At 43.8% G+C, this 26,650-nt stretch overlaps 1 protein-coding gene and 1 long non-coding RNA gene across 5 annotated transcripts in view; one reads left to right on the forward strand and one right to left on the reverse strand.

Moving 5' to 3' along the window:
* LOC130600250 (uncharacterized) overlaps positions 1 to 26,650 on the reverse strand; it is a 217,446-nt gene that overhangs the window by 65,840 nt on the left and 124,956 nt on the right. For all 4 annotated transcript variants that reach the window (XR_008972413.1, XR_008972412.1, XR_008972410.1 and 1 more), the window contains exon 3: positions 8,285 to 8,361. This is a non-coding gene — a long non-coding RNA (uncharacterized LOC130600250). The remainder of the gene's footprint in view (positions 1 to 8,284; positions 8,362 to 26,650) is intronic.
* Positions 21,201 to 26,650, forward strand: part of HIC2 (HIC ZBTB transcriptional repressor 2) — a 33,667-nt gene continuing 28,217 nt past the window's right edge. Inside the window, exon 1 of the mRNA XM_057411366.1 lies at positions 21,201 to 21,615. The gene's annotated coding sequence lies outside the window, so the exon portion shown is untranslated. The remainder of the gene's footprint in view (positions 21,616 to 26,650) is intronic.

Raw genomic sequence — 26,650 nt, forward strand, 5'->3', positions numbered from 1 at the left:
TAACGACTGTACACCCAGCCACAAGGAGTTCCTCCTAAATACTCCCTTATTCTCTGTCTTTCAGAGATTATTTTCTAATGCAGAGTTAAGCCTAGTTCCATCAGTGCATAGGGGAATTCTATTATTATGCACTGACTTGATAAGATAACGTAATTAGTGTATTGGTCCATTGATGCAGACCTCTACTGTCCAAAACTAACATTAGGTTATTAAATCAATTCTCATATTTGTTACAGTAATAAGTTAAACAGCATTATTTAGATATCGCTTGTCTAAACTGAGATAAGTCATTCAACTGTATCTATGTTTGCTTATCCACATTCTCCTGCTTTTAAAAACTGGCACAAATTCACTAGGTAGGTGTAGGCTTTGGATTTCCTGGCTTTTATTGTTTGGTGTGGCTACATCTTCCCTGTCAGTTATTTGTGTCTTGTCCGTGTGGCTCTGCCTCCCCTGCAGCAGATGGGCAGTAAGGAAATGAGGGCTCCAGTGGATAAATGCAGCAGCAGCAGCAGCAGCAGCTGCCTTCAAGAAGGGTATCTGTGAAGCAGGTCACAAGTGAGATAGTGTCTGGGCAGCTAATCTGGGCAGATATCTACAAGCAATTTCTGCTGACACAGATTGGGAGACCTGGAATTGAAGGCTAAATTGGCCCAGAGCCAACGTCAACAGAGAGAAGAATTTTTAGGTAGAAAGGCAGGTCTAAGTTTACCCGGATTAGAGTTGTCTTGGGGAGCTTGGGAGCCTTCTGGCTCCAGAGAAGGAAGAAAGAGGCCTTGCCAAATGCACATTTCAAGTAGAAATGCTACCCCAAGTCCCTGGTTCCCAGACTGATACAGGTGTTTACTCTTCTGCTGCAAGTGGGTTGACTTAACCAAGGTAAAGTTGGTTGTGTTTTGTCGTTTCTAGCTGTAGAGGCACAGATCCTACGGGACAATGGATAATTTAGCCTGATGCTGAGGGGCCTCTGTGTCTCGTGAGATCTGTTTTGATTGACTGATTGATTTATTAATGCTGCATTTTGTATGAACCTGGGCTGCAGACCGCAATTCTGCTCTGTGCCCTGGTTTTGTAACACACTTGCATGGGAAAATCTTGTTTCTTGCATGTGTGAGGACTTCCAGGGCGAGAGCAGAGCCCTGCTTTGCTTTGCTCCCAGATTCTGCAGTGTAACCCAGAACTCTTTGAGAATGCAAAGGGCCAAGCTGTGCTGCTGTGTGCTCCTGGTGTGCTGCTGGCATGACTGTGCAGGGCCAGATGGAGAGGGAAGGCTATTTAATGGGGCCTTGTGTTATTGGAACTTGCCATCTAACATTCCTTGCTTTCCCCAGTGTGCTCTCCCCCTTCCAGGGTGGAATGCAGTAATTGCCATACCAGAAAGAAGCCATGATCTGTCTGTCTAGTCTGGCATCCTTTCTCCAAGAGAGGCAAACACCAGATGCTTGAGGGAAAGGTACAAGAACTCCTAAACCAAACAACTATGGAGTAACTTGCCCATGGAGGAAGTTAGCGGTTGGCGTATGCCCTAAGGCGAAAGTTTCTGGCCTTCACATAAGTGTTCTGTGTAGCTGGGTATTCTCTATCATATACAGCATACTTGAATTTAAACTATTCTTGCTAGCTGTTTGCCTGCTGAACTGGGGACCAAGGAACTCCACCACTGTGCACTGTATTAGAGTGGTCCCCAGTCTTAGATCTTTTGCAGGGACAGGGATAACAAGATGTGATACTGCTCCATAGTGTGTTGCTGGTATGTTTGCCTGTAGACAGTCAGTCACTCTGGGCAGCTGTCATTCACATTTCCTGCTTATTTTATTTGCTGGTTTTGACTGTCTGTTGGCTTTTCTTGGTTGCCTATTGTAAGAGCCGCTCCTGTGTCTTGTGCTAAAGGCATAAACCGTGTTTGCCTGTGTGCTTTTTCTGTAGGACTGCATTTTGCATACCTCTGTCCTCCACTCTTAGTCCCTTCTATCTCTACCTGTACAGAAGTCTGTGCTGTACACGGCTTCATGCTGTATCGCATGTCTTCCCTGTGGTTTAGGCCTGATGAATATACGAGATGTTCCTGGTCTTTCAGTAGCTCTTCCCTGTTCCTTCTGCACACAAGAGCAGGCGGGCTGGCTCCACTGGTGCTCAATCAGGGCCACCAGTAAGGGACCACTGAAAATCTATTGCGAGGCAAGATAACAACTACTATCTAGTTCCCTCCCTCCTGGTGTTCTCCATTGGCTAAATCTTTCATCACAAGTTGCACATACGAACAGCATGTCCTGCTGCATAGGAACACTGCTGGTAACTGATGTGAAATAGCCTCCAGCGACTGAAAGCAAGAGGGGGAGAGGCCTGGCTATAAATGAGAAAGACCTCAAGTGATTGTCTCATTCTCTGGTGCTGATGTAGAAGTCAGTATTATGCAGGACCTGTGTTCACCTCAGGGACGAGGAAGGGGAGAGTGCTCTTTTTTAAATTACGTATTGCTAATTCTTTCCCAACCAGCCAGCCTGGGATTTCCTTACATTCTGAGGCAATGCTTTCATCTGTCTCCTGTTTGACAGTCTTGACTTGCTTGTGAAGTTGGTTTTCCTTCTTGTGGAAGACTGCATTGGAGACAGTGTTGTTTACTTAATGTCAATAAGAAAAATTCTGTAGTCTTTTTTCCCTTCCTCTCTTACTCAGAAAGGGGTGGCATGGAGAGTAGCATGTATCTGGGTGTGTGTGTGTGTAGATCTTTTGTGTTCTGTTTAGGAACCACAGCTACCAGACCCCTCTCACTTCAAGCAGTTGTCAGTCTCCTTTGTTCTAGCTGGCCTTTGGTGGTCTGTGGTTCTGATTTGCCACAGCTTCTCCCAGCAATCACAGATAAACTGAAGCAGAGAGGAGAGGTTAAGTCTCTTTTCCTAAACAGCAGCTAGAAACATCTCATTAGCTGCCATTTCTCCTCTGTGAAATGATTTTTGCTGAGCCCTTTTGATGAAAAAACGTTGTGTACATGCAGCTAGATGAGTTATGGTGTTGTATGACCCTGGATGAAGCTGTAAGAGGTCTGTACTGCACAGCTAAGCTGGAAACATAACTAGTCACTTACAAACAGCTCTGCAATCTCACATCTAAACCTTGAGATCTATTCTCTCTCTTAGGTGGTCAGATCAGTAGCTCATGGAAACTGTGGAGGCCAAATCTAGATCCAGGTCCATAAGCAAACTGTTCCACAGATGTGGCTGGGATCTAGTGTCTGTCTTTCTTGTGTGTGAAATAATGCCATGAATGTTTCTTAGGAGCTGTTGGCTCTTCCCATTTTCTATGATATCAATGTCCTTCTTCTTTCTGATTCTTAAACAATACGTATGTTCTGGTAGATTGAAACAAAAGGCAAATGCAGAGCCAGAGGCAGATTTTTTAATGCAGCTTGAGATCTGTAGGCATGGATAATTATAAAAAAAAAAGAATTTATAATTTTATTTATCTTATTTTTAAGGGGGGGGTGGGGGGTGGGGTGGAAAATGAATGTTCTTTAGCATAGAAGTGGGGAGACTTCATATGCCACATTCGACTCCAGCCCAGCATGTAACTTCATCCTTTGTTCAACCCACTAATCCCTGCATGGGCATTCTTAGAATTAAAATGCTCTTAATTCAATAAAAGATAAACCAAATTAAAGTTTCTTTGACTACTGAATGAATGTATCTGTACAGAGATATAAAGTGGTTTAGCTAAATTACTTTAAATTCACAACTTTAGTTAATCTGAATTAAGTTTCCCAAGTCCTGCGTGTAAAGACCTCTTTATTTAGAAAGAGCTGCTGTTGTGGAAGGAGCAGTGGACTCAGCCCTGTCCTGAGGCATTCTGGCACGCAGCTAGCTTTTTCAGAGAGAGTTTCTGGCCATTAGCAAATTGTCTACCACATCCTTTTCTTCTCCTCTCAGAACGCCTCTGCGCCACGTCCTAATATTGAGGTTTCTGAGCCATTAGTCTGAGTAACTTGCTCTGTTTTTATTTGCTCTGCAGCTGAGGAAACAATATTTCAGCAACTTGCATCATTTCAGAACAGGGGATGTTAAACCCATCCAAAAATCAGGCATGAACATACCTTTCATTTGAAAGGCCCGTCCAGTGATGTTTACTGCCCAGGCCAGGTACAGAGCAGGAAGCAGAATGTGGGATCTGCAAAGGTTTCTGCAGTAAAACTTGGCTTGTATGCATATAGATGGCAAAACCAAACCATCTTTTAGGGCTGGAACTTGAGCTCAGAGATTCACTCCTGGAAATATGTGCTTTGCTGGTTGGAAATGATCTTGTGGTCATGTTATGCTTTTCTGATGAAAGTAGAAACTGGTCAAATATACCCATTTAGGACAAACATGGCTTAATGAAACTTGCTGCCTGCCGGATGCAGGGAGTGCTGGATCATGTGAATTTTGACTCTAGTTTCACCCAGTTCAGTTCATTGTTTCCCAGCTCTTGCCTTAGTGGGAAATTGTTGGTAGGACCATTGCATTGTGTCATGGGCTGCTGGTTTTGCTACAAGATCAGCTGGGGGAATCAGCTGGCTTCCTCCAAAATTTTGCAATTGGAATTTCCAGTAGGTTGATCATGGAAATTATGAATATTAGGTAGGAGATAACAGAGCAAAAATTAGCTTATTTCACTCCAACTTTGAGTTTGGAGCACACAGGGGAGGTGTTTTTCTGTGGGTCAGCTGATGAATTAGTGCTCCTTCCACCTGGCAGAGTCATGCCTGACATGCTGAAGTCTCTGGAAGCCCTGAAAGCATCATGCACTGTGCGTGTGTATTATAAATAAACTTTGAAAAACATAATTTAAAATCACCTCTGGCAAAGCACATGCTTAACTGAAACTCGCCTGGTGAAAGTTGACTCAGGGGTGTAGGAAGGAGATGAGGAAAGAGCAAGTGGGAGGAAATAAATGGAACCTGCTGTCAGAAAAAAGCCACTTGTTTGTAATTTTCAGGCTGTCCAAGCCCTTGGCATGTCAGCTTTGGGAGATCCCTAGTGCCTTTCTGGATATTCGCCCTTGGCATGCATGTTTGTGTGTGAACTGAGAATTCAAGTATTAACAAAGCTGCATGAACAGGTTTAGTTAAGCTACTAGAAAAGGATCGGATGTCTTGGAATGAAGGTTGATCCTCCACTTCTACATATCCAAAAAGCTCCTACTGACAGTCTCCAATCAATCAGACAGAATAATTTCAACAAGTCCTCTTAATGAATTTTCATGTGTTCAGCCCACGACTTAGATTGCTGCATGCCTTTATTTCAGATAGACAATACTTCTGATCAGCACAGAACCAGAGGCTGTTCAGGGAGATGAAACTCTCTTAGGGTAAATTCCCCTGACAGTGTCAGTGTAGGTATATAATCTGCACTGCTGCTGTCTCAAAGCAGGGCTGGCGTGCTTGCTTGTTTTTCAGAGCTATATGAAGACATGATGCATTTTGAGAAGGAAAAGGAAGTCTTCTACACCAAGGCCTCTTTAGATTGGCCACTAAGGAGTTAAACGCATTGCCTAGTTCTAACAAAGCCTGTTCCAAGGAAGGCATGGACTGGAATAAGGTTTTGCTGCACACACATGCTGATGTGCTTTCAGCAAAGATTGCAGGCTTATCAGTAAAGATAAACATGCAAAGGCTTCCAAAACTGTGTGTCCCTGCCACTTGTTTGGGATCGTTTTCCAGAGACCAAGAGAAAACACAAGATCTTCTCCAAGATAGATGCTACTTCCAGGACGGCTGCCAGCAGACTTTGTAAACATAGAGACTATGTATTGCTGTGTGGTTTGGTACAGGTACAGGAGATATTAGTTTACCTAATTCAAAATAGTACTTGAGACCTTGCAGGATCTCTCCACTCAATCACCAGTCTTCTGCAGTGTGTCCAAATGCTGGACAATGCTGGGTTTTGTTGCCCTCACTTAGTTACTTGCCACAGCTAATTTCTGCCTGTGGCTTTCTGCTGCCAGGCAATCTCCAGGCTTTACTACCCATTTGCCTGCCATTTCCCACAAATATTTTGAGTGTTATGTTATTTTAAGGCTGGTGATGAGAGGAGGAGAATGGAGTAATTTTTCTTTAAATGAATGGAGTAAAATGTACCAGATCAGCTACAGAATTTCTGGGCACAGAAAAGACCTTTTGAGTTGCCTGCAAAAACAGTCACAATGGTAACATTAGGTATAATTATGGTGTAGCCTTGAAAATAATACATTTTTCTTTATTTCCCTCTCTTCCTCCCTTTATTTCCCTCTCTTCCTGTTTCTGTCATCAAAAACAGCAAAGCAGGAGATGCAGAAATCAAGCACCTGGCTTCTTGAGGTCAAATTCCAAAAGCCTGCAATGAAAAATGCAGAAATCATTCCAGATGGGTGAGGACTGGCACTTTCTTTCTGTCCAGGAAAGTTTGTGCCATTCTGAAATCTCAGCCTGGGTCCCTCTGTTTTGCCACCGAGCCTGATTGACACCTACATGTGTGTGGCCCCTTTTACACAGGGGGCCACAGGGGTGGACTTAAGTTTGAAAATCCGGACATTTTTGGACTGTGACACCAGTTGGTATGGTGTTTCAATCTGTATTCTAGTTTTCTTTTAATTAGATATTATTTTATATGGGAGTGAAGCAACAAGAATCAGCGAGGAGAAGAGTTTATAAAAGCAATTGCAGAGTTTCTCTCAGTGGAATGAGGTTTTGAATGTGAAAAGGGAGACTTGTACCATTTCAGAAATTCTCTTAAACTTGCAGAGTGATAGATAAAGCTAGTTCTGAGAATGTGAAAATGTGGGCTCCATGTGCTAAAGCTATTTGAAAAGAGGTGTGAGTGAAGGGGCTGAGGTTGGTGTGAACGTCAGACTTCCTGCCTTCTGCGCTTTCTGTGTCGCAGCTGTAGCACGTTCATAGTGTGGCACTTCTTTCAAAAGGGACTCTGAACTAACCCAGCCTTTCAGGAAAAGGCTAGCTGCAGCCAGAAATTCAGGCCCACTGCAGGATGACAAGAGGAAGAGCTTTGTTACTAGCTTGTGTTTGATCTTAGCTGCTTTTTTTTTCTGCTCTCAGTAGCATGCTAATGATACCTGTGGGAGGTGAAAAATGGGTGAATTCCTGCTAGGGTGCGGACAAGTTCGCAGTTTAGTTCTTGTCCTCTTCTTCCCCTCTGGTAAAAATTTTGGGGGCTGTCCCAGATACATAAAAAGGACCTTTTTCATAGAATAATTTCTGTCTTACATCTGCTGAGGACTCTGAATCAGAAAGGCAGTAAGTGGTTGACTCAGTTTGTTTTGTCTCCTCTCCCCCTTTCTTTATTTAAAATTATGAGTATTTATGGGAAATGACTGGCTTGAAAGCCTAGGACAAGTCTGAGCTGCCCATAAGCCGTTCCTTTGCTACAGATCAGTTTTGCCTCATTTATTTTTAAGTTTGAAGCTGAAATGCCAAGTGCATCCTGAATTCTGTTTCAAATGCCAGAGTTGCCAGTTTCACATTGCTTACATGTGATTCTCTACGTGTCACCCCACTCTTGCTATCGGAGAATCCAGCTGGGTGGGTAAGCTGCTCTCTGGGTCAGAAGCACAGGGCGATGTTGAAACAGAAGGGTGCCAAACGTCAAGGCAAATATGCCCCAGTTTCTGCTGCTGCCCAGGGAGAGGGTCTGCAGGTCTGTGATAAGGAATGGAAAGAGACCAAAAGGGATGGGTGGGCCCCCAAAGGCTGTGATCTGGATGCCAAAATATCTTGCTCTAGCCTTGCAAGGAGCAGCAAGCACGTGCTTCAGAGGGAGGGCTAGCTGTGGTTTGTGGTTTAGGGAGTTGACACAAATAGGCTCAGGACCCTTTTCTATGGTCCTGCAAAGCAGTATCCTGTCTGGGCAACCAGGGCCTGTCCTCCTTTGTGTAAACCCTTCTGTCTCAGCAGGTTTGAGGCAGTGCTCAGCAGTAGCAGTCAAGGCTGTCCGTCAGAAAGGCTCCTAGATAAAGAAGTAGGGTTTAGCATCCTACATAGCTTATGCTATGTTAAGACTTAGATGAGGATGGACATATCTGTAATTAAACACTTGGGTTTGGTTTCTGTTTTTAAACACCTGTTTTATGTAAATACTGTGGCAAGCAACCTGTGACAATGATTCTGTCTAAGAACCTCATGGGCTTGGCTATTTTTTTCCTTCTTTCAGTAAATGAACCGTGTAACTTTTTTGTGGCCAAAAAATACAGACCAGCATGTTGACCTTCATTGCTGATCAAACTTAAGTTGCACCAAGATATAACTGATAGCAGGTCTTACCTGGATTTACTTTCTCACAGCGCACGTAGCTGGTCACATGGAGAAGTGAAGTACTTCAATATATATAGCACAAATGCCTGGATGGAGTAAGAGGAAACAAAGTGTGTCAAGAGGGGAGAAAGCACTGCAAATCTTTCAAATTCAATAAGAAAACATTTCCATAGGTCAGATATTTCATTCTGCATGACAGGCTGATGCTGAACCTGATAAAAGTCACCCAGATGGAGAGAGATTGCTAGCTAATATGAAACCACCAGCATGCCTATTGACCTGTACTGTGCTCCTGGTACCTGGCAAAGCACTGGTTACGCTAATCCCCCGGTCTGCTTCCCTTCCAATTGAGAGTTCTTCTACAGGGATGGCCAGAGGGAATCTTAGTGATACTACAAAGAAGCCTGTTTGCTTAAGACGGCATATGTACATCTTTTAACAATCTGGTTGTGTACCTCCTTTGTGGGAGGATCCCTGACCTTATACAGAGAGGGACAAGTGCTAATTAACTTAATTCTGGGAACAGGAGGTGGTATGACCTTTTCCAAAGTGATTCGTTTGGGCTATAGTTTACAGAGAGGTATTTGCTAGGACTGGTGCCTGGGTTTGCTATAAAAACATTATTCATAGTAAGGGGTAAAATTCCCTGGTGTGGCTAGGGGAAGACATTCCCCTCCCATCCCTCTGGTTTGGGTTCATGGTTCCTTGCCTAAAAATTGTTGGCACTGTGGCCACATTTATTTTATTATCAAAACACAGTTATGTTTTCTGTCTCATCTTTTAGCACTGAACACAGCAAGCAGATCCAAGTTAATTAGACCATTGTTTTGGCCACAACTCATATGTTGTGAACATTCCATCTTTCATTGGCACCCCAGGAGATTAATTTCTGGGGCTTCTTTTTCCTAGCTGTCAAGATGCTGTCTGTCCTGAGCATCTTCCAGATTCCTCCCTCTTTTGCCAATGAAGTGGTAAGGATTCTTAACGCCATCTCTTTGCTGTATTCCCTCTGTGCAGCTCAGGGACACAATTACAACCACCTCGAGTGTGCCTATGCCATTTGAGTTTTGTTCTTGCTGCCAGCACTAAGCAGTCAGCCCCAGTTGCCCCAGTGTAGACAAAACCAGAGGCAGCTCCAGCACTGCCTTAGCAGCGACTGCAGAGAGCAGAGCTTATGGGGACATGCGTGAGGTGCGTAGGACGGAGGGCCGTCAGTGTGACTGTTGAGGAAATGAAGTGCAGCCCGCATGAAGGAAGCAAGTCACTGAAAATGGCCTGGCTGGCCACGTGTCAGGCTCACAAAGCATCTAGAAAGCCCTGTCCCCTGAGAGGTGGGCAGAAAGCTGGCCACGGGGTCTTACAGCTTGAGAGAGGTAAGAAGGCAGCTGATGAGACTGAATTTTCCTCAGGGGAAGAAAGACCTTTGGTCCCCGCTCCCTGTTGTCTTCTGATGTTTTGGGTTTTTCAAGAAACAACAAAGCAGCTCTTCCTCATTCCCCGGTACCACCCCCAACAACAAAACCCCACAGTTTTACTGGACCCTTAGAGAAACAAATGTAAGCACCTCCTTGGAAAACACTCCAGAGGCCTGCGGCCATCCCGCATTCCAGAGGAAGCTGCAAGCCTGCTCCCCAGCGTGCCTGCCCAGCAGGGCAGCCGGCTCCATGCTGCAATGCCGCCCGGCCCACTGCACCAACGCACCCACCCGGAGCCCGGGCAGGGGCTCGGAGCTCTCCCGAGCCTGTTCTTAGTCGTGTTCTGTGCTGCTCGTGCTCGGGAGGTGACTGTTCAGGAGAGCAGAAGCAGCATCTTTGCCATGTGGCACTTTCTGCCATATTCATTCCAAGGACAGCTCCATGTCTGAAGTGTTGCCAGACTGATCTCTGAACACTGTGAAGCAAACAGCTGCCACGTCCTCATCCTGCTTCTTGTCACGGCATCGCCAGCAGAGCAGGAAGTTTTTCGGTAATGTAACTAGGTAAGGGGTATTTGTTTAGATGAAAATGAAGGTAAAACCCCTATTTCCCAGTTGGTTTGACCCCTATTTACAAAGCTCTAGTAATGCATGTATGTAGAAGAAATATCTACATGAGTGAAAATGTGCTCTGCTAATATTAAAAGGTACACTGTGGAATTTTGCCTAAGGATAAAATGTAATTTTAATTGAAAGCTGCTGTAACTTGATAGGGAATATCCACAACAGTCTTGAGGATCTACTTTAAACTATAGTTAAACACAGAGCCAACTCCCACCACTCTGTCTCTTAGAGCTACATGTCCTCTTTGATCCATCCATGGTGCTTACGATTCCTAAGAGACGGTAGTCAGCTCATTAATATTTATATGATACCTTCCATCTGAAGACGCGTGCTTGGCAATTATTAATTAAAGCAATTCACAAACCCCTAAAATTTAGCTCCATTTCATAGCTTACAAAACAGACCCAGAAAGTTTGTGTGTCCTTGCATGAGACAGAATGCAATCAGGAATGTGGAAGCTTGCCTGCATGGACTCCTATTACGCTGTTATTTCTTTTATCTTCACCAGTAACTTTTGCAAAGGGAGCACAGGTTTCCTTTGGCAACAAGACGCACTGTGAGCCTAGGCGGTATTGAGAAGGTGAGTGAAGGGAACCTTCTCTTTCACTGTGGTTCTTCACACAGCACTTACTTGCTTTTTAGAAAGCCTCTTTAAAAATACAACCTGGAAACAGCTCGTCAGCCCTGCCGAAAAGACCCTGAACAAGCCTTTACTTGAACGTGTTAAACCCTCCCCTAGCAGGCTGTATTTTAGTTCCTGTGTAAGAGCAGGCAAAAGGGATGGTGGGTTATAATCCATGCCAGACGTGGGCTCTCTTCTCTCAGTCCTTCCTGGTGCATATGGAATGAAGGAGCTTGGCTCAGTGTGAGACTGATAACGGGAGGGAGGGCTTGCCGTTCGATTAGCACCATTCACTGTAAACACCTAAGTTGCACAAGGGGCTCAAACTTTGATCTTTTTGTTGTGGAAAAGAAATCTGAGACTGTGAAATCTGCCCTCAGTCACAAACAAGGAGGTGAACATTACTCAAACCCAGCTGTGGAAATGTAAATAGAGTTAAATGTGATCAAAATGGGGGGAAAAAAAAGCACTTCTTTCCTCCCCATCCCCTGCTCCCTGGCATACATAGAGTCCTCTTTTACTAGGGGCTCCTATTCTGACTTGCCTAGCTCTGTTTGTGAGCACAAGCCCCAGTCCCACACCTGAAACGCCCAAATCCAAATGCTCCCCAGTGCTGTCTGGGATAAGGTTTAAGCCACAGGTGCAATTAAGCTTTTAAGTGGTAAGCCTATTTGGTTAGGGGCACACCTAGAGCCTGCAAGAAGCTGAGAGAAAAATGATCAGTCTTTCAAACTGACAGGAGGTTCCTGAAATATTGCTGGAAGGGTTAAGAAGAAGCTACAGCATTCGTAATTCTCCTGGTATTTATTGTAACAACCCTCTAAATAAGTTCTCTGTGGATGCATCTGGCTGCCCTAGTGAGGTGGGACTCAGATTTTAATTACAAATCTGGTAATAGATTATTGAAATGATGGTGTTGCTAAGGCCCTGGGCACACTTTTCCTAGTCCTTTCTTTTTCCCCTTACCCCCTCCTTTCCAAATTTGCCTGAGCAAACACTGGAGCAAAAGGAGAAGTTTCACAAGAGTGTAGGCTGTTAGCCTGTAGTGTCTTTGCTTATTGGCATTTGGAGCTTTGATTAGATTTTTAGAGGAAAAATGTCATGGCAGGTTTTTCAGTGAGAGGCTGGTGAATATTTTAAGATGCAAATGTTCATAAGCATTCAATGAGCGTATGAAAAATGCTGGAGGTGAGACCCGGGCGATTCCTCGACACTCTGATTTCTTTGCAGTGTGTCATAGCTTTGCTTTTATAATCATTAGGACAGCATCAGACCTTTGCTTTGCATAGCCTTGAGTTCTTAGGCAAGGATTTAAAAGTGGAGCATTAAGATGTGTTAGTGAACATGTCCTAATTAGTCTTTACCTTGGCTACCACATGCTCAGAAGCTGTGAGCCTTACCTACACTATGCCTCTAAAACACCTTCAACAATATAGCATTTTATCCTAGTCTAGACAGTCTTAAGGGTTAGGTTGTCTAGTCAACTAATCACTCCTTTTAGTGGGAAAACTGCTTTCCTTTAGGTTTGTTTCTCTGCCTGCTTTTTCCTCCTTTCTCTCTTTTCTCCTTCCCTCTGCATACCTTCCCCGCAGCAACTCCTGTTCCATCTGCTGTAATGTAAGCATTAACTATTTAATTGCTGATTAGGAAAATCTCATCATGTGGGGTTTGGAATGATATGGGAATGGTAATAGAGGAGTGGGAGGCAGAGGAAGGAGATGTGCAAGTTCCCAGTTCTCTGTCACAGGCTGAACTAGAGAGCATTAGTCATTCTTGACGCTATGAGGGTGTTTAACATCTCTCCAATCTAATGGGTAGAATAGTGGAATGGGATTTGGATGTAACTGAGTCCTAGTCATCTTTTGCTGCTGAACTTGCTATTTGACCTTGAGGGAGCTAGACCTGGCCTTTCATCCCTTAAGTTGATAGAAGGCAAGTACTGCAGCTAAGTGCTTTGAGATTCTTGAATGCAGAAAAACATATTCATGCAAAGGACTAGTTGCTTTTCCTGTATAATAAAATACTGTAGGCTTTTGGAATTCTTCTTTATGTTTCTGCACTAAGTTACACAGAGTGAGATGAGCAGCTGGAGGAGATCTGCAGTTCTCCAAGCAGTGAAAGCCCTTTTAGCTCCATGTTCCCTAGCAGCCATATGGGGGCTTTTACCCAACCGCCTTATTTCCTTGTGTGATGCGAATTCAGCTGGTGGCCCCCTTCTCTTCCCCTGGCATCAGCTATTCTAAGCATTCTCGCATTATCAGCATTTCAGCTCCTCTTTGCACTTGCAGCACCTAGTTGCCATAGTCATATATAGCCTGTAGTATGATACTTGTAAATATGGAAGACTTCTAGGGCACTGTGGACGATATGGGGAGAGAAGGTGTGCAGGTGGACTCTGCAACCCACATAGTCTCTGCCCCAAGAACTTTTCATGGCTACTCGTTATTGGCAGTTTCTCAGTTGGTTTTGCAGTACCCTGACAGCAGAGCTGGAGTGGGAATTGGAGCTTTTCCTTTCTGTCACAAAAGAGAAAGGCCTGAAATATTTTGATAATTGCAGAACTAATGAAATTGCCATTGTAAAAGACAAGAAAATGGTTTTCTTAGCAATTAGGAGGGGAAAGCATTTTAGTCAGACTCAAACTATCTTCTCATTTGTATGGGGAGTTTATTGTTAGCAGATGCTTAATTTCCATCAGCAATTAATAGTTGGAAGGCTTACAAATTATTTATGTACATATTTAAAAAAACCTTGTATTTTACTTCAGAGAGTAAGCACTATCTGACCCACTTACTAAAGTAAGTGGGGTCTCCTCAAAGACCCCACAAAGACCATGACTGGCATTCTTGGTACTTCCAAAGAACAGATGGGGCTATGTGTAGGGGAGCACAGGGGAGAGGGAAAGTGTGTGGGCAGGGAACAGAAATAAAAGATAACCTTTGAGGAAAGGGACAAAAAGTGACAGTATACCTGTGCTGTCTGCCTTCATCACAAACAACTCCCGCCTCACAAAATAACCCAATTCCATTAGAAAACATCCTTGCGGATCACATGGCAGCTGGCAAAGGCTGCTGCTAGCCCTTCTACCAAAGACAGCTTAGACTCCTGAAACAAAGCAAACTGGGTTGAAATTCTAGGCATTAAAATACTAAAGCAGCTGCCTCCCTGACATCCTGGGTTGGACTCTGATTTCAGTTTCGCTTCTGCTACATCTTAGGTAATGTCATTGGTACGGTGTAACTGAAATGAGAACTTGGGTCTGCTAATCTTTGACATTGGGTCACCCATTGGTAATCCATTTGTTATCTCTGTTACATTTGTGCGAGCACACCCACCCCACTCCCTTTAGACTGCAGTAATTTATTTGGCCTATTTTATGTCTGATGGTCACTTGAAACTGTACCTCTTGCCTGTCAGCAGCTGTAGTTGTTCTGCTAAGTGACTATCTGAAGTGAGACTTCCTTGTGCAAATGTGTATTTTAGACACTGTCACCAGAAATCCAGTGGTTCCTCTCTCTCCCTACCCCTCCTATCCCCTTCAGCTGTTTAGATATCAGGACACATGGCTTAAATGGACGTATGCTTGGAGTTCGCAAAAATGGCTTGGATGACAGGAGAAATAGGATCACACAATGAGAGTTCAGAACCCAGCCACCAATTGGTACAGCAGGAGTCTGCAACTCCCTTGTGCTCTTCGTTGTCTCGGTATAACATCTAGCACTGTGTGTTTCTCACATCCCCCTCTGAACATGGTAATGCAATTGAAATGAGCAGGCGGAGGAATGTCACCACCTCCCTTTGAGCGGCTGGGCTGTCAGCCTCTGCTCCCTGTGGTACCCCCAAGGGCTGTGGGTATCGGGGTGGAGAAGGGCCTGCACACCTTATTGTGCCTTCCTGCTTACGCTGGAGAATCTCCGGCTTATCCTGCCAGTGCAGTGACTGCTTGTGGAGGAGGGGGAGAGGTTGTGTTGCAACCTCTGAGAAAATTAGTTGTCTCTATTTTATCTTTTGCAGCTGCAGCACTTTTTTTCCCCCTCATCACACACAATCTCTCCCCCCCCCAACGTGAGTGGTATGTCTGAACCATATCCTTCAAAACCAGTTTTCTAAGCAGATTAGATGGGGAGCAGAGACAGCTATGCAATCGGGCAAAAATGTGCACTCAAGCCTTCATTTTGTGCGGTGGCCGGAGCAGTAAGTGTCTACCACCTGGCTGGGGTGTTTTTTCTTCATTCTCTCCCTTTCCTGTTATTCTGCAGCGCTGTGGTCTGTTGCTGTTGTAGACTGAAACAAAATGCTCATTCTAGTGCTTAATTATATCAGAAGTAGGGAGAGGAAGGAAGCTGTGTTCCTAATACTCATTAACGTGAAATATAAAGCATGCTCCCTGGCTGGCATGCTTCACCATGCAAAGTGACATTTGCTCCCTGTGAGTGTATTGAAGGGTAATCTCGGGATTACCCTTAGGTCCTCTAACACCAATCCTCCCCAGCTGGTCTGGAAAACCAGTGTAGAAGTTTGCTGCTCCTCTGAATTCACTGTACCCTCCTGGACTGCCCCTGCATGTGAATTTGGTCTCTTGCTGCTCCGTATCTTTCAGTGCTCCCCATCAGCCTTGTTGCATGCTAGGAATCTGACAATAATGGTCTTCACCTGCTTTGAGATATCATGAGAACTCTTAAGCATTGGTATTTGTTTCATGTCTTGTCTCTTATAGGACAACGAGCTGAGTTTAGGATTAAGCTCTGCAGACAAGTTTGGAAAGCTTACAGCTTGTTCAGTGTGGGTGGAAAAAGGGGCTCCGTTAGTGGGCTGAGTGGCAGACCTGAGGAAAAGAGTTAAGTAAGCTTTGGCTTCCTTCCAGGAGAGGAAATGCAGTGAAGTGTCCCAGGTGCCATTTGTTGCTCCTCTGGAGGAGAGGAAGGAACCGAGAGCAAAGCGATCCAGAAATGCTTCTTAAGTGAGTCTGCAGAAACATGATGGATAAGAGAAAGAGGGAGAAAGAGAACTTGCATGATAAAATGAGAATTGAGAAGTTGGGCAATAAGGTTTGGGGGAAGAAGAGAGAAGGAGAGAAAATAAACCTTTTATTTCCCATATAAGGCATAGAGAAGGAAAGGAAAGAGAAACTAACCCGAAGACTTTTATGTGCTTTATGGGGTAAGGAAGACGCTTTTAGAAGTCCAGACAAATAAAGTTATGTTTGAAATATTGATATAAAACTCTGCTTTAACATGTTGGCACAATGCACTTGATTAGCTTTTGCTGATCCCTTAAGAGTAAAGAATTACTTTAAGAAGAGAAGAAAGCTGCAAACAAAAGGAAGACTCAGTCTTACTGGCATAAAGGGGGTGAGAAAGTGGGTGGAAAGCTGGTTGGATGTGTCAACCACAAAAGTGGTGAGATACGATCACAGAGAATCCAGGGTTTAAAACACAAGGAAATCATGCAGAGATACTTTTCACACTGACTTGTAAATAGTGTCTTTGGGTGTGCAGCACTGCCAAATTTACCCTTGTTACAGGGGCAACTTACAGTAAGTTCCCACCAAAGCCATACGCCATCTGCTTGAATCATTTAAAAGAAAGGTTTGTCTCCTTATTCCCCTTCTATTAGATGTGACAGATTAATGTCTTTGAGGGCAGATCACTGTTAGTCTAAATCTCTCTCTGGTTATGATTCCTTATAACTATAAAACAGTCACAAGGTTATGGGGTTTAAAAAGAGAGGTTTATTGCAGTTTCCAAAACTGGAACTACAGGCTAAGTGTCTCTCCTTTTTCTTTTTTTTTTGTCTAAAGTAAATCAAACCCATACATGCACTCCACCTCCTCTCAGATATACAGACCTAGGGGTAAGAACACAGAGTCTACAGGAAAACTACTAAAATAATGTTCTGTGAATACACACTAATCCTCACACTGAGTCCTCTACGCTTGAGTAAGAGCTGCTTGTTAAGCATGGGTTGGTGGCATCCCTGACAGTTGGGGCAGAGCTCGGTGCCTTCAGCAGCTCCACCAGTGTTTGTTTCTATGCAGCTACCATAAAAACTGTGTCCATGCCTCAGGTAGAAGCAGGAAGAGATCGACTGTTCAGACATATGTTGCAGAATCTCTAGTTCAATGCTTGTCAGGCTCTCCCTACACTAGATGTTATCCTCAGCTGATGAACTCCATCCTACAGTCCCTGGGTCATACTAGGAAGCAGAGGGGTGCTGATGTTGCTGTATTTTAAGTTTCCTGTTAGGGTAAATTTCTGTAAGAGTGAGCTTTGTTCACTGTATTATCTCTGTGACAGTTTGTAAGAGTGCTGCTGTGGTCAGTAGCAGACTGCTGTAAGTTTTTTCTTTGAAGAGGCTTTTTCAGGGAAAAACTGAGTTTCTTTAAAATTGAAGATTCCCCCTCCCCCCCCCTCAGCAAAGCCCAATTCTAGATTTCTGATCACCTGTAAAATTAATACATAGCTTTTTACCAGAAATGTTACATTAACCTGTCTATGCTAACTGTATAGGAATACTTCTTTGCTTTGCTTTACTTGGCTTCACCCAGAATTGGTTCAGAACATTGTGCTGGATTCCAGGTAGTCCTTAGCTGTTCAGAGAGCTGTTGTTTGATGTACCCATCCTCTTCTGCTGAACTCCAAGGGTCTTGGTCTTTCCATATGGTGTTACAGCTCTCCTGGAGACTGTGCTGTGCCATGCAACACCTCAGTGTGTGCTATAGGGAGTCTGATCCAGAAGAGAGACCAGGGTTATAAGGCTGCAAGGGTGCAGTTTCTGAGGCAGTGCAAGGTTGTGGGAACAACACAGTTCAAGAGTGTACTGACTCAGAACAAAATTTCTCAGGTCAGGTCACCAAACCAAAATGAACCAACTTTGGTTTCAGTGATGTGAAAATACTCCATTTCAAACGGCACAATATGCACTGGTGTTAGTAAATGAGTGTTGGGGTTGGTTGTTCTTTTTTTTCCTGAACTTATGAACTTCTGCAGAGAGTCTCTAATCCCAGTTTTTCTCCCCAAATTGGGATGAGAACAGATGTTGAAGTACTGGAATTTCTTCCTTTCTGGAGAGGAGGCAGCTGATGAGTATGAGCAACCAGTTTTGGGGTTAGGACAGCTGCCTCTGAAGACCTGTACAGTGGAGCTGAGCAGGCGATGGTAGAGCAGATAGGTGATGGAGGCAGGAGGGAAAAGTAGGAGACTGGAATGAGAAGCAGCAATGAGGGCAAGAACAGAGGAGTAAGGGGAGCAGAAGTTTCTGCTTGGCTCCCCGAGCTGTAGGAACTGCCGCATTTTTTGTGCTGTGTGCTGTATTTTGTGCTGTTGGCTGTGCCTAGCTCAGCACCTTCTGCTTTGCTGAGTGACCGGCAGACGTGTGAGCTGGTGCTGCACTGAGAGCTCCTGTCAGAGCGAGCTTGGAGCGCTTCATGGGGACGGCAAGAGCTGCATGAGGTGGAGCTGGAGGTTCACACCAGCGCACAACCAGTGCTGTGTGGTTTCGCTTCTGCTCACTGAGCAATTGAGTCCTTCTGTGCTAATCGAGCAGCTGGTGAATGCAGGACCTTTTGGTCCTCCTTTGAGCATGTCTCAGTTCTCACCTGGCTGCTGAGCAGGGCACTGCAGCCCTTGCAAGCAGAGAATTTCTCTGCCACCAAGTCTTTCTCTGCAAAAACTCTTTCCTGGTGTGACTGGGAAGGGGCAGTAGTGACCTGCAGAGTGTTTATTATGCTGATGCTTTTATTATTTAACAAGTTTCTTAACTTTTTAAAGATACCAAATTGATACACGCCATCCATCAGCAATGCCCTCCAGGAATGAGTAGCTAATTAGAGAGCAGGACTTCTGAAAAGACAAACCCGGGTTATGCACAGAACAGGTTTCTCCAGTATTTATTGCCTACGTTACTGGCCAAGCTTCCTTGTAAGTAATAGTCAAATAATCGGCCTGGGTCCTTTTGTGAATGGCTTGAGCCTGTGTGGTCCTCCTTTGTTAGAGCAGCTTGTGGCTTCTGAAAGCTCCTGCACCCCCTGTTCTGAGCAGCAGAGCCTGGTGGCACCAGCTGCTTCTGCTTGGAACAAACATTTGCATGTGACATTAAAAAAAGGCCAATTTCAAAATGTATTTGTTTTTCCTTATCCTTTCACTTTTCGGCTCTTCTTAGAAGTCAGGAAATATTTGGAGGATTAATATATTTAGCTTTTGCTACAAGCATCTTTTGAACAAGTAAAGCTTGAAGAGGAAAGAGAAATCTTTCCTTTAGAAATAAAACAGCAGCCAGTGTTTGGAAATATTTTAACAATAGACCATATGGGAGTCCCAAACTATTAAGCTTTATTATTCAGAAGGCGGAAAATGTGGTTTGATATTCAATTGATATACAGCATAAATGAGAGCCGCAAACTCGGCTCCCTTGAGCTGGGATTCAGATGTTCTCTTGAATATAATAACTAACACTTTGGCCTAGTTCCACAGAACGCATCCAGCCTGCTGATCACAAGCCAAGAAAATGTAAGCTTTTTTGTCTGCCTTCCCCTCTCTTCTCCAAAGTACCTTCCTCTCCTGCCAGCATGAGCTTTTGCCCTGAATGTAAATCTCCTGATATTAGATGCATATAGAAGATGAGGAGGATGCTAATAGCATGGAGCAGGAGAGCTGTGTGTGTTCATGTGTGTTTGTTTTTCTTCTGCTTTAATGGTAAGGTTTTCCCTTCGTGATGCGCTATCAGGGGATGACGTTGGTCATCCTAGGTGGGAGGGAGCTGCTTTGTTCCTGTTCCACTGTTTGTTTCTTGGTGCTGTGGGAGCAGGTGAATGTCTTTTGGGGTTACTGTGAAGTGGTGCCAGAGACAACGTGCGTATGGAATTTGGAGAGAGAGACTGGAAGTGGTTTCAGTTTCTTTTTTCCTTTGTCTCACTTGACTTGCGTGTATTTATAATTGCCCTTTCCCCTTTCTATCATGTCTCTATTAACTTCTTCTCCAGTGAGGAAAACAGTCCATAAAAGTTGCTTATAAAATCCTACATACATGGACTAAGACTGCCTATATGCAAAGGGAGACTGATAGTTACACAGGTACTGCAATCAAGTAATGGCAGGCTGGATCACCTGCTATTTTTGACACAGGATCCCTGATTCATTCTGTGTACAGGATGGACCAGCTTTGTCAGTGTGAGTGCGGGAGGTGTGGTATGAACAAGGAGTTGCAGGGACAACAGAAATGGTCTTGTGGGTCTGGCAGTTGAATGCTGCCCTGAAATCCTGAGCTCCGTGCTGTCTGTGTCAGAGCTCCTCTGAGATGCCAGTATCATCCTTGGAAATGGCTAGACTATGTCCACTGAAACCCTTTGCCCTGAGCCCCCCACCAGAGCCCAACTACCTGGGCACAGACCTCAGGCATGGAAAACCATGCAGATGGTGATGTTTAACAGTCATGTATACCAAACCCAAGTCCTCTTCTAACAGTCTAGAAGAAACCTTAAATAGGGTATGTTACCTTGTAACACATGCAACATGAGATGGTTTTGTGTTTTCTGTTGTAGGTATTCAGTATTTCTCTCAGATTTTTGTGCTGCAGGACTTGACAATTGTCTATAAGTAACTCTCCTAGTGTTGTGACACACATGTTCAGCTGGTTGGGTCCTGCCTCTTTTAGCCTCTTAAAATTAGGAAGAACTTTCTTTCTGGTTTGTGATTTCCCCTCAGGAGCCTATGAGACTCTGGCATTTTTCACTAGAAGTGTGATGAGCCCAAGACAGACTTTCACTTTACGTGTAAGTCCAGGAATGCCTGTAATACAGAACACTGTAGAGAATATAAATTATTCATTCTGAATGTGAAGTTCAGTTTTGGCTTCTGTCTTTCCTCCATTTCTGTTTTCAGTTGTTCACGATAGCTGAAATTTTCCATGTTTTTTGTCTCATCCCACACAGAAATTTTTTCCTTTGGGGAAAACTGGAGCAAAATCAATTTTAGTGCAATTTTTCAAGTCTCTTTGACTTGCACCTACATCTGCTTAGTGTGGGGGAGTGGAATTTTATCATAAAACGTTTGATTTATTTAATGTATTCAATAAGCATCCAAGATGTGCCAGGTACTTTCTCAGCCCTTTTTGGATGAGAAATCTTGCAAGCTAAGAATAAACAAAGAAGCTACAGAACTCAAAGTTTCCCTGCTGTTAAGGTCTCCATATATCTAGGGAATAAACCAAGTTTGAACAGTGCAGATCCAGGACTTGTACAAAAAGTCACATGCAGTACTGATGAGATCTAACATAGGAATAACTGTTCTATACCCATTTTTTGATCCTGTTATTTGGCCACCTTACAACTAACTTGGCTGTGTCTACACCACAGCTCAACTTCCATTGCAACTGTGAGTCTGTTTTTATTGGTGAAGCCATTGCTGTGATTTTATGACTCCGTACTAACAGCTCATCTAAACAGGGTGACTGATTCAGACCAAGGCAAGTTATAAGTCTGAGCAGAAGAGTTATTCCCAATTAACTTCTTCATCTTAACAAAGAGGTGATTTGGAGTAGTTAATAAGGAATAGCTGTTCTAGAATAATCCCTTTTTAACACAAACTCTTACTCTTTCTATAATTGCATTCTAGGAAGCTATTCTGTACTGAATCAGCATGGGATAGAGTGCCTAGAAGACGTTAAGACCAAGCACAGCTAGTGGTGAGTGAGGCAATATATACTGGGATGCCCTATTGCAACTGTAATGAGTGAGCAGAATAGCAGAACTGGTTCCCTGTGCATCTTTCTAGAAGGCAACAGAAAGTATCCTACCAAAATCACTGTATGGAGGCCCCTATCTCAGCAGGGATGAAGCATGAGCCGCCCTTTACTGTCTGAGCATTAACCTCATGTTACAGACAGATTACATGCTTTAACTCGTAACTGATTGCAAATTGGTTAAATATTGGGGTTTGGAAAGGATCTGTGTGCTTTTTCCAATGTGTATTTACATTATTATGTGGGAGCAATCAAATGCATCTCATTATTCAGTTGTGGAAAAGACAACTGGTTAGAAGAAAACTTGTTTTTAAGGTGGACAGAAAAACAGTTTAGAAGAAATTTGCACGCTTTTTTCTTGAGGAGATCCTACACTAACAAACTAATGAAATGAAGGAAAAAGCCAATAATTTATAATGCTTTGGAAACTCTCCTGCAGCATAAAATTCTGTACTTCACCTTGCAAAGGAGGTTGGACTGGAGTAGAGATGGTGCTCTTGCGCTCTAGTGCATTGTAGTTGTGATCCAGTTACTGTTAATTCACAGTTCTCTAGGTTCTTGGAATTCATCACTTCCCGTAAAAGGGAAGGTGGCAGCCTGGAGTGGAGAAGCTCCAACTGCAGCCCTTTGGATGTTAATCCACACTGACTTTCTTAAGCCTCCTACTTAAATCATTATCTTAATGAATCACCATTGCTATCTTCAGTGCTACATAGGAACATGCAAATTTTAAACAGCCTGGGGGAAAGACCTTTTTGTCTGTAAAGGGCTCTGATACTTGCATTTAGATGTTGCCATGATAGGTACCTTGGATACTCTTTTCCACCTAAGATAGATGGATAGATCCTGGGTATAGTGCATCACCGGCACATGGCTGGTGGGTGGCTCTGGGGCTTGTCCCTGAGAGGAGATGGATGTGATTCTGCTACTGAGTGTAAGCAGCAGCTGGAGCGGTTGAAGCCAGATGCTGTGCAGGTTTGTCATTCCTCTGCCTGCCTGTTGGCTATGCTTTTCTTCAGGTCTGAAATGGCAAGGAGCTGAGGGAGTGAGGATGGGGGACCCCCCCTCAGCTCTGCAGCCGCCATTTCCACTTTGGGGCAAGTTTCTTTCATTTGACTCTTTTCACAGCACAAAGAAATAAGACATGCAAATGTTAATGGATCAGCTAAATTTTCTCCCATGTAAATTTGGCACAGCAGGAAACTAAGCAGCTTGCTACAAAATCTTAAGAACACTTGTTTGAGGAAAAACTGAACATAGTGAAGCCACTGCAGAGTATCTCCAAAATTTTCAGCAGTGTGTTGTGCAAATATGTCCTTGAAGAATCAACTTGGCTTGGCACTGAGCTCTGCCCACTTTCAGCTCTCCCAGATTATCACTTAAATGTTTATTCATAGGTGGTGGGTATGGGGAGAGAGCCATGTATAGCTGTTTCAGATGGCAAATCTTTGTGGTTATTTGCAGTATGCAATGAAAGATTTGATTCCTTTATTCATTAAACCAAGAGCTGAGGGAGCTGGTTTATGCAAATGTCCTAGATGATAAGAAGTACTCCTCTTAAATTGCAGAATAAATTCACCCACTGTCCCCTTTCTGTGCCTTAGAAGAAGAGCCCATTCCCCTACTATGGGTAACTTTTCCTCACCAGTAATAGTTCTGCTTCTGGAACAATGGCAACATAAATGCAGAAGATACCAGGTGAACAGAGATCCTCTAATCTCAGGTGGGAAAGGGCCATATTAACAGAACTGAACTTAAATGCATTTACTGCATCAACATTACTAATTGTCAAGTCCTGCTGGGAGAGTTATGCCCACCGGAGGCCAGAACATCTATCTCAGGGAGGGCATCCTTGTTCCTCCCAGCTAAATCTTCTCTGAAACCAGTTGAGCTAGATAGTTTTAGACTAAGAAATGCATTTTCTTGCATGTTTTCACTTAATTACCAGAGAGGGGGAATGTGAGCAAATGGTACGTGCTTTTTGCAGCTCATGGCCTGGATGGGTCCAGTGTGTCAGGACTGCTTCCTCACCCCTTGATGTACACCTTCCCAGACAGCAGCAAGTAACCAGTCCTGTGACTAAAACTGTTTTCCTTGCCCGGTGTAGCTGTGACCATGTTGTCACTTTTTTGTAATAGCATTTAAGACACTTGTTGTAAACTGCTTTACAACAGTAACTTTTCTGCTCATTGTGAGCAGATTGTGGTGGATTCTGTATTTGAGCTCTCAGGGGGTTCTGATCCCTCGTTGGATGGCAGTGTTGTATAATACAGGGGGTAAATTAACTGGGGAAGCATGTATTAGGTTCAGCACTTCAAGAACAGTCAGAGTAGGGATTTCAGAAGAAACACCAGAAGTGATTTATGTGTGTGTATAAATACATGGGTGTGTTTGTGTGTGTGTATATATTGTGTGTATACTTCAAAAGAGAAAATTGGGGTGACTAACATTTGAGGCTGAGTGCAAAACTTACAACTTTTTCTCTTTCCAGTCTTAGGAAAGTAATGGTGATGGGTGTGGGCAGGTCTCTGCTGACTTTCTGAATTGCTTGGATGTCAGAGCTCCAGCAAGGAATTTGGTGGAAATTTGTTTTGAGTAAAAGTGATGTTCTATCCCACATTTGTTTCCTTGGAAAACTGAAGGAAAGGGACTCTTCTCCCCAGCACTTAACACGCTCAGTGTTATTTTTGCAGGCACTGTGTGCAAAGTGTTTGGAAAATGAGATCTCCAGAAGGACCGTTTCTTATTTCAGTATGCTGAACTGGCTTACATTATTCACCTAGCTTTTGCATTCTATCTCATGCTTGTAGGTAGTAGTAGAGTTCTGTTGATGTACAAAGGTTACTATTTCTATAGTTTGCTCATTCAAATGTAGAGGTTTCTAACTACAGAAGTACAATGTGTCTGTGCTGTTATTTTCTTACGGTGTCTTGAGCTCCCTTTGTTAACCGTGTGTTTACAGGAGTCTGCTCAGTGTTCTGGTCAGGTGTGCTGAGATGCAGTGTTTCAGCCCGTAACTTGGTTTTGGGTTGTCTTTCTCATGGTGTGTGACAACTGCCTCCTAGAAATTGTAGAACGGGTCAGACCAACTACTCTGTTTCTCCCAGCATTCACTACCAAGAAGCCCAAAGAAACTGCGGCTGATGAGCACTGTGACTGCCAGTGCTGTTACGAACAAGAGATGCACACAGCATTAACAGGTAGATAGATTTTAATCTACAAGCATATCTGTCATTAATTTTAAGGGCTTTTGGAACCATGGCAGTTCAGCTAAGAGAGGGGAGATAAACCGAGCAACTACATGAAGCAGCTGTATTTGGTGAAGTACATCTCTTTGGATTAGCAGGGACTCACAAGGCTGGGTAGAGAATGGTGCATCCCACTGCCAAGTCTGATCCTTCAGGACAGTGACCCATTACATGGGAATGCCTGAGAAATTTTTTAAGACTGGAATATTCACTGGGATAAGCTTAAGAAAGTTTCTTTGGTTAGTCAGGATAGATTTTAATGTAACAATGCTTTCCCCTGATTGTCGGCAGAACCATGTACTTTCTGCTTCTCTGGCTTGTGGCACTTCTCACTGTATGCACAGGTGAAAGAAAGTGGTGGTGAGCTTTGAGCGGCTGCAAACTTCCATGCTTTTGGGAAGACTTTGCAAGGGGAGGAAATAGGGATTTGAAAGCTGTGAGTCTGACTGGCTTGAATTGGGTAAAACAAACAGAGATCTGTGGCAGCATTTGTGAGGAGATGAAAAATTTCACCTGCACCTCAACAGACTCCCTGAGAGCAGTACCTGCAGTGAGTCCCCAGAAAGTTCTTGCAGAGACTAATGGCCAGCTGCGAGGAAATGCTGCACTCCCTGAAGAATCAACAAGCTCTCTAGGTGTTTACCCAAGCTGGTAAACCAAACAGAAACCATCAGAATGCTTCATGGTGTGCCAGTATCTTCAACAACATACAGTTCTGGTTGCCACCTCTGGAAGGTAGTGGAGGGCTTGGGAATGTCCAGAGAAGACCATCAAAGATTGGTCTCAGGTCGTGTTGACTGGCTTCTCTTTTACATAGAGAAGAGTTGATGTATTACAGGAATTGCAGATGTTTTATACTGTCATGAATGGGGTGGAGAAGGGGAGTGGGGAGTGATTCTTCATGGTTCTCGTGTTAACTAAATTGATTCAAAGCAGGCAAAGAGGAGGTACTCCGTCAAGCAGCAGTTACCATGTGAAACTCATTGCCAAGGGTGTTATGGATAGCAGAAGTCTAAACAGATAGAAAAATTGATGAAGGACAGATAAGTTCTTACTAAAAATGATAGCCTGGATGCAACCTCTGGATCAGATCTTTAACAACTGCACAAGGGATAAGAAGGGAAAAGACTGCCTGTACACTGTTTTACCGCTTCTTTTTTTTTTACTGCTTCTTCTACCAGCCTCCTTCTTTAAATTGGCCCTATTCTGGCTACTCCTGAAGAACAGAGACCTAGACCTTTGCTCTTGTAATATGACTGGTTTTGTAGTTCAAAACTAGAAAGGAAATGCTCCACTGCAGTGCAGTGAACTAGTTTTGCCTTGTAGCCCACAAGTAATGTAAATGATATAATGATCATTCTCTCTGATTCTGAAGCACACTGAAATGAAGAGAATTAGAGCCAAATTCCTCCTAATACCTTAAAAATGTGTGTTATAAAATGTTTCCATAGCTGATTTTCTTCATTAAAAGTCTGTCTTACTAACAGGCTCAGATTCCTGTTGAAGCTGAGAGTCACTACAATGTTTCTAGTTATTTTTCTCACTGTGTTTGGTGCTACACTTAGTCTGGATGCCTGAAAATGCACCTCATGGCCTGCCTTAGGCATTTTACCTTGAGTAGTAGGGACACCTTGGGCTGGATGCTGAGGATGGCTGCCCTCCACAGAAAGGGCTGTGGAGCATGATGAGGAGGGAAGCAGCAGCAAGTTGGGAAGGAGGCTGAAGGGGAG

The sequence above is a fragment of the Pezoporus wallicus genome, unplaced genomic scaffold (genome assembly GCF_028554395.1).
Source record: "Pezoporus wallicus isolate ANWC-B61680 ecotype Strahan unplaced genomic scaffold, APGP_CSIRO_Pwel_v1 contig_6401, whole genome shotgun sequence".
In the NCBI taxonomy this organism is placed as follows: domain Eukaryota; kingdom Metazoa; phylum Chordata; class Aves; order Psittaciformes; family Psittacidae; genus Pezoporus; species Pezoporus wallicus.